The sequence below is a fragment of the Capsicum annuum genome, chromosome 6, assembly GCF_002878395.1.
Source record: "Capsicum annuum cultivar UCD-10X-F1 chromosome 6, UCD10Xv1.1, whole genome shotgun sequence".
Lineage (NCBI taxonomy): Eukaryota > Viridiplantae > Streptophyta > Magnoliopsida > Solanales > Solanaceae > Capsicum > Capsicum annuum.
The window spans coordinates 35,562,278-35,570,180 of NC_061116.1; positions in this window are offsets into that span (position 1 = coordinate 35,562,278).

Consider the following 7,903-nt stretch of genomic DNA (forward strand, 5'->3'; position numbering starts at 1 on the left):
GTAAACTACAATAACATAATACAAAAGTGATCACAAAGTTTTAATTTTGATGAAAATAATTCTTTTCTGAGCGAAAATTTTGACAGTAAAGAATGACTTGAATGAAAACAAAGAAGATATATATACACACACGTTGAATTCTATTACGTCGACAAAAATAGTAAAGAAGTTGTGGGTTAAATAATTAAGCATCCATTAATCTAGACATGCCACTGAATCAAGTTAGATGAACATCAATCATGTTTTTCAAATAAATAAACAAGTTTCTTCTCTTGTTTAACGTGCAACTCAATATTTATAGAAGTATTTCCTTAATAGAGTCCTATTTGAGGAGTATTTTTCTATCCTATTTTAGTAGTATTTTTCTAATTGATCAATATAAAGAAAAATATTAATTGATTCTTCTTCCATATATTTTAGGATTTCCATATATTTTAGGAGTTTAATTAATATAACAAAAATAATTAAATAAAAAATTGAAGAAAATAGTGAAAAGATAGTTTTGTTTAAAGGAGAATCTTTTAATGAAGGACAAAATGTTCAAATCATTTTTCTAATAGTCTACACACTTCTAATATATTATATATGAATCAAATACTTGATAAAAAATATTTTAAACACTACAATCCCCACATTACTAATTCTTGCATTGCGAATCCCTACATTACAAATCATTACATTATCTTCGTACCAAATGACTCCGTAGTTAACTGTACAAGCAGTATAATAGAAACAAAGTAATTTCATTATTGAAGACGTTGAATAAGAAATGACACCAGATATTTTGTACTGATTGGGACCCTGTATAGGTCTTACTCTAGCCCCCTTAGGTTGCAAGGGATTCTACCATCTCTTTTGGTGAATAAGGGTGATACAAGATTTCAGTATAATTTTTTTGGTTTGTACTCACATCGTCTTTTCTCTTCTTTTTTGGATATAATGTCTCACCAACTATATTCTTCTCTCCTCTTTTTTGATGTATAATAAACTATAGAGACTTTAATAAAAATCGAGCAATGAACTAGAGGAGGTTGAGACAAGACGTGTATCTTTTCCTTAATCTTTCATGCCATTAAATAGCAAAGGCTAATAAGTAGCCCTTAGGAGGATTTAAAAACAAAAGGAAAACAAAGAAATTTGATTCTTGAAAATGAAATATAAAATATCCTATTTCCAAGAATAAGGTTGATCGTAAATAAAGTGTTTTTGTTCCCTATGACCCATGATTTGTTATTCCTAAATAGGAATTCTCGAGATTTGGAAAAAGTTTTCCTTCCTTTGTCACAACCCTAGCTTTTTCAATCGAAAAGATTCGATTTTAAGTTTGAAAGGGTTCTTATTATTAAGTGACAAAAATGAAAATTTATTTTTGAAAAGGGTTGTTATATTCAAAACTCAGAGTCGCCACTTGACATAATCCGGTGTGCAAAGTCACCTTTGAAAAATCCGTTTCAAAATGATTTGACTCTTTAAACTGGTTTGCAAACAGAGATTTCGGTTAATGAATTCTGTTGACCGAGGGAAAGGTGTTAGGTACCCCTTGATCCCGTGGTTCGACCACGATCGCTTTGTGGAGCATATCGACTAATTTGGATACTACAAATGTATAAACCACATAAAACACCCAATAATTAAACAAACAAGCACAAAGAAAATAAATCCCAAAAATATAATGTCCAGTCCAATTATACAGTCCAAATATAGAAAAATGCGGAAATGTAAACCTACACTAACCTACACTAATCCTAAACTACGCTCCAATGCTTTACCCGATGCCTCGGGCCTTGATCACGAACCTCCTTCGAAGACATAATATGTCGGGGCATTCCCCGGTGAATAAATACATGAATCCTCGGGGTATTCGCCGGCTAAATGAATACACTTGAATCGAGTACGATAAACTAGACAACATTCACCACACATATATTCAAATATTCATCAAAACACCATTCCTAAACTTTGCCTACCCAAACCTAAATTTTTACCTATTAGTTTCGATCTAAACATGATATTATCAAACTTAGCAGATTCGATGCCTATTTGCATCAAACAAATATCAATTAATCAATATGAACTAATCAGGTTTATTTTTCTATTTGTTTTCAATTCTTACCCCCCAAATCCGTTCTAAACACAAATAAAGTGTCATTTTAACACGCAGTCCATAATCACAAAATTGCAATAACAACAACTCACACCATGTTCAATTCAATGCATCGGATAGAATAAATAATAAAATAAAAAGATGGAGGAAGTAGAATCAGACTCAATTTAACGATTTTATTTTGAAAAACCAACGATAGATCGGAACTCACAAAGCAACAGAATCTTGATCCGAATGGAACCTCAATGTCGAACCTCAATAACGAACAACAACTCGGCAAACTTTGACCCAACCTCCGTTCAAATCAACAACCAATAGCGAAATTATGAAATCAGAAACCAAATTGACCTGAAACAGATATCACAAAAAAATAGACCACACTCGACCAGTTTTCATACATTTCAGTGTTTTTCCCGATGACCTTCTACTTTTCGACTCTTTTTTCTCCCATAATTTTATCTATATCTCCCCGTTCTCTGATCAACTCTCATTTCTCGCTTAATCCCTCATATTTTCACTATTTTTGCTTCCATTCCAATGAGCTCTATACGTGTGTGCGTATTCTCTGTGTGTTTGTGAGATGGTGAAGAAAATAAAGGAAAAAATAGCGTGTCTCAATCGTATTCTGTGTATGTGCGAGAAGAAGAAAAAGTTAAAGGAAAAATAGAGTCGCCTTTACTGTGTATGTATGGTGTGTGTATATTCTGCGTGCTCCCCTCCAAATTGCTATGATGTGTGTATTTATGGTTAAAGTGTTATGAATATTCCAGTAGTGCCATTTATAAAATGACTGTTGTCCCTATATTCTAAAAGGGAAAAAATATGATAAAAGGGATGGGGTAGGGGGTACACGTGGGGTAGGGTGAGGTAGGAGGAAGGGGTGTGAGTTGGTTGAGATTAAGTTTGTTAGGATAAGGGAATATTAGGGATTTAATTTGTTAGGAATTTATTGAAATTTTGTTATTTTTGTATTTTTGTGGGGTATAATCACATGGGTGATGATGTATGATAACGTGAGGTAAAAATGAATGAATTGGATTTTTGAAAGGGAAAAAATTAGGTGTCTACATCAAGCCCCTATTTGGGTGTAAACATAGAGTGTTTTCAGAAAAAAAAGTAGACAACGAGACCAAATTTTGATCCGACCATTATTCAAGGAAAGAAACAGAAGGAAGAAGGACAACCAAGTTGGAGAGTCGAGTGAGGTCCCATCGAAGTTCCGGTCCGCGACTTTGTCATTACATCAAAAATTGAAAATTACAAGTTAAAAAGATAACTAAAATTACAAAATCCTATCTATGTATCTTCTTGGACTTTTGAATTGAGTATCATTACTCTGTTCTTCGAGCGGGCTCATGACTTGCCATTTCATAACCCTGTTCTCTAGGCGGGCTCCTGACTTACAATTTCTTCAACTTGTTGCTTGGCTGTCAATTTCTTCACCCTATTCTCCAGTCGAGCTCCTGAACTACTATTTTTGAATCTGTTGACTTTCAATTTGTTCACCCTTTTCTCCAGGCGGGCTCCTGACTTGCTATTTTTTTATTCTGTTGATTTTCAACTTCTTCACCTCGTTGCTTGACTTTTAGTTTTTTCACCCTGTTCTCCAGGCGATCTCTTGACTTGCTATTGTTCAATCTGTTGACTTTAAATTTGTTCACCCTGTTCTCCAGGAGGGCTCCTGACTTGCTATTTTTTCCAATCTGTTGACTTTCAACTTCTTCACCTTGTTGCTTGAATGTCCATTTATTTGCCCTGTTCTTCAGGTGGACTCCTAAAATCACATCAAAACTAGAAAGAAAATTATTCCATACAAAGATTATTATAAAGAGAGATTCCATTTGCCAAAAAAGTAAAGTTCTAAACAACAAGAATTAAAATTGTTTTTGCCCCAATTTATGATCAGAGGACTTTTGTGAAAGTCACATCATAACTACTTGTATGCTGCAATGATAAATCAAGAATCTGACCAAGAAATGCATTTCTTGAGAGTAAAATTAAATGACCAAGATTAGGAAGTGCATCTCCTAAGAATTAAAGTTAGAAATTCTGACTAGAAAGTGCATCTTCTAGAGATAAAAGTTTAAGTTAAAAAAGTATGCCACCTGACAAATGAAAACTAACAAGGAAGTGCGTCTCCTAAGGGTTAAGTGCAATGACTAAACTAGAAAGCGCATTTTCTAGAAATCAAGGGGAATGAATCGACTAGCAAATACATCTTTTAGGAATCAAGGGGACTAACTCGTCCAGGAAGTACATCTTCTAGGAATCAAGGGGACTGACTCGACTAGGAAGTACATCTTCTAGAAATCAAGGGAAATGACTCGACCACGAAAAAAGTACATCTTCTAGGAATCAAAGAGAATGACTCGACCAGGAAGTACATCTTCTAGGAATCAATGGGACTGTCTCAACTAGAAAGTACATCTTCTAGGAATCAAGGAAACTGACTCGACCAGGAAGTATATCTTCTAGGAATCAAGAATTAAGTTAGGAAGTGCATTACCTAACAAGTAAAATACAAATTACCTAATCAAGAAAATACGTCTCCTTACTAATACCTGTTGAATTATCGATACAAGAAAGTGCGTCTCCTTACCAATATCATTTGAATTACACAAATAAGAAAGTGCATATCCATACCAATGTCTCTTGAATTATCCAAACAAGGAAGTGTGTCTCCTTACTATCACACCCCTTTTTTAACTCCCAAAAAAGATTTGATTTTAAGGCTCAGAAAGGGTTTTTTATTAAGTGACAAAATAAAAATTTGTTTCAAAAAGGACTTTTATATTCAAAACTCAGAGTTGCCACTTGGCATAAATCGGGTGTGCCAAGTCACCTTTGAAAATCCTTTTTCAAAACAGCTTCGACTCTAAAACTGATCTGCGAATAGAGATTCTGGCTAAAAAATTCTGTTGATTGTGGGGAACGTGTTAGGCACCCCTTGATCCCGTGGTTCGACCACGGTCACTTGGTGGAACGTATCAACTAATTTGACATTATGATTGTATAAACCACACAAAAATACATAAAATGGTCAATCAAACACACAAAACAAAACAAAACAAATCCAAAATATAGTGTTTAGTCCAATTATACAGTTTAAAATAGAAAAGATGCAAAAATATAAATCCAATTCTAAGCTAATCCTAAAACTACTCTCCAATGTCTTACCCGATGCCTCAGGCCTTGATCATGAGCCTCCTCTGCATACATGATACTTCGGGACATTTTTTGGATAAGTCAATACAAATATCTCGGGGCATTCCCCATCCAAATGAGTACAATTTTAATTTTGCGATAAAATAGAATGAATTATTCACATGCATATTCAAACACTCAACAAATTGTTATTCCTAAATTTGCCTACCCAGCCTACCGTTTGCCTACCAATTTCATCCTATCATGATACTATCACGTTTATCATTCGTATTTACTCCAAATATAACCAATGATAATAAATCAAAACTAAACAATATTCATTTTTATCAATTGCTACCATCCAACCCAAAATTCCTTTTATTCTGATAAATTCTCACACGAAGCGGTAATCCAAACACATGCCAACATCAAATTCATGCCATGATTAATTACTCATGGATAAACAGTACCAAACATCAATAGAATCATCCAATCATAACCACCAACAAGGATTAATCAACATACAATATTCCATTCGATGCATCGAATATCACAAATAATGAAATAAAAAATAGAGAAAGAGTAGAATTAGACCTCAAATAAGCTTTTTGTATGCCAAATTTCACAATCGAAAGACAGAGCCAGATCTGAAAACCTTAAATCAAACCTCAACTCAAACATCCAGCTCTAATTCGAGACCAATAACCATTCCGAGCCCAATTTAAAATTTTTCGATGGCTGCCAGACAATCCCAAGCCCATAACTGAAGCACAGACGATGCTATGACTGATTTTTGGTCATTAGTTTAGGAAATTTTAGATGGGCGATGAAGCTGGGTTCAAATATTTCTTGCAAAGAGCCCCATCGCTAATGCTCCGAGGAAGTTCACCGATCGAATTTTGAGATGGGGGGATTGGATCCCAATTTTACCGGTGATTCATTTTTGGTGAGAATGCACTTGGAAATATGTTTTCTGATTTGGTTTTTCTACTTTTCACTGTTTTCTGTCCTCTTTCTGTATTCTCTCTCTCGATCTCTCTTTGTCTTCTCTCTGTTTCTCCCTCTCTCATCTCCCTACTCGCTATCTATCCTTATCTCTTCTTAAACTCTATTATGCGTGTGTGCAATGGTGAGAGAGTGGTGAGTGTATTTGGTGAGGATGAGTGATGCATGGATGAATAATCAGTGTGTATTTGCGGAGATAAAAATGAATTCTCCTCTATTTTTCTCTGTGTATGGTTATATTGTTCATGGAGAATTGAAGAGAAGGAAGATTCCCCCTCTATATGTGTGATATGTGTGTTAAGGGCGTGAGATGTGGTCAATTTGTGAGCGTGAATTCAGGTGAAGAATATTCCCGTGGGTCCCTTTGTATATGGTGCTGTCTATTCTTTTTTTGTATTGTTGTTCTGTGAAGATGAGTGCTGTGAGTAGAATTGGAAGATGAATGGGGAAATACCCCCTTTCTGATGTAGTGTATGTATGTGGGTCTCCAAGAGAAGATGGAATTTTTGTGTATCTCCCCATATGTGAGGTGCGTGTTGGTGTATATATGTAGGGGTGTTCATGGTTTGGTTTTTAACCAAATCAAACCGCGATCCAAATCAAACCGATTAAAAACCCCCATATTTGGTTAGGTTTGGTTTGGTTTGGTTTTGAATTTTAAAAAACTGATAGTAATTTGGTTTGGTTTGATTTTACTCTAAAATAATTGATAAAATAACCAAACCGAACTGATTTAAATATATATATATATATATATATATATATATATATATATATAAATATTAATAAATTATTTATGTATTATTCATAAATATAATATAAATATTTATTATATTTTATATTTTAATCATGATTTAACTTTAGTTTTAACACATTAAGTCATGTCTTCATCTAGTTGATAGTACCTTATGAGATTCTAAATAGATTTCGCACTTTGAATGACAAATGATAATAATTGTGAAAATAATATCTTGTTGTATATTGAAATTTATAGCTGAGATTCATTTGACTATAGACAATCAGTAATTGTAACTTTTTTTTAACCTTGTTGAGCAAGAAGTTTATGTGTTCACCTTTTGAGGGGTTTATCATATCATTCTGTTAAATGTACTTTTAAAATATTTTTTTAGAAGCGTTCATATGGTGTTGTTCATAGCTTTGCCAAAGTATAACAATTAGTTGACATCTTAATTTTTTAGGATAAGGTAATATCAGGGATTTATTGAAATTTATTTACTTTTTGTATTTTTGTGGGGCATAATCACATGGGTGGGGGTGTAAGGTAATGTGAGGTAAAAAAATGGATGAATTGGGTTATCGGGAGGAACAAAATGAGGTGATTACATCATGGCCCTTTTTGGGTGTAAACACAAAGTGTTTCCAGACAAAAAATTAGACAACGAGATCAAATTTTGTCCCGACCATTATTCAAGGAAAGAAACAGAAGGAAGAAGGACAACCGAGTTGGAGAGTCGAGTGAGGTACCTTCGAGGTTCTAGTCCGCGGCTCTGTCATTACATAAAAAATGAGAATTACAAGTTAAAACATAAATAAAATTACAAAAATCCTATCTATGCAGGTTTTTTTGGACTCTTGACTTGAGTTTCATCACCCTATTCTTAAGGCGGGCTCCTGACTTGCAATTTCTTC